This window comes from Gavialis gangeticus, unplaced genomic scaffold (genome assembly GCF_001723915.1).
Source record: "Gavialis gangeticus isolate Ggan-Ray unplaced genomic scaffold, GavGan_comp1, whole genome shotgun sequence".
Classification (NCBI taxonomy): Eukaryota; Metazoa; Chordata; order Crocodylia; family Gavialidae; genus Gavialis; species Gavialis gangeticus.
The window spans coordinates 31,543,746-31,544,235 of NW_017729033.1; the positions used below are offsets into that span (position 1 = coordinate 31,543,746).

A 490-nucleotide genomic window follows, 5' to 3' on the forward strand; every position below is an offset into this window, starting at 1 on the left:
AACTTGTCATTCAGGGGAGCTGGCACAGCTCTGGCAGCCAGGTCAGCGCTGTATCTAGCGCGTACCAGCAAGCCTGGCCCAGGCTGATCTCGCAGCAGCCAGGCCCTAGCTTGTCCCTTTTATACAATATGTAAACCAAAAGCCGAACGCGGATGCACCGGGCGCTCAATGCGGGAGACGTGCGAGCTCCGCCGGCCGAGGAACAGAAGCGCCAGGAACTCGTGTCAGAGCGGGGTCGAGCCTCCGGGTCCCAGACACTGCCAGTGCCGGCTCTAGGCTACCCCCGCTCAGCGTGCCCCTGCGCCCTCCGGCCTCGCCCGCCGCTCTGCCACCTGAGGGCTGCTGGTGCCGTGGGGGGATGGGGCACAGCAGCCCCCAGCAGCTTGACTGGGCCTGAGCGGGGCACAAGCCATGAGGCGAGGACTGGTTAGCCAGCGCGGCGCCCCGGGGGTCCCGTGCGGGGGGGCGGGTGCCGCTGCGGGGCCTGCGC

At 68.8% G+C, this 490-nt stretch overlaps 1 protein-coding gene across 1 annotated transcript in view; it reads left to right on the top strand.

The window, feature by feature from the left end:
* The window catches only part of STX18 (syntaxin 18), a 147,707-nt gene that overhangs the window by 5,283 nt on the left and 141,934 nt on the right, over nt 1-490 (top strand). The gene's annotated exons all lie outside the window — the stretch shown is intronic.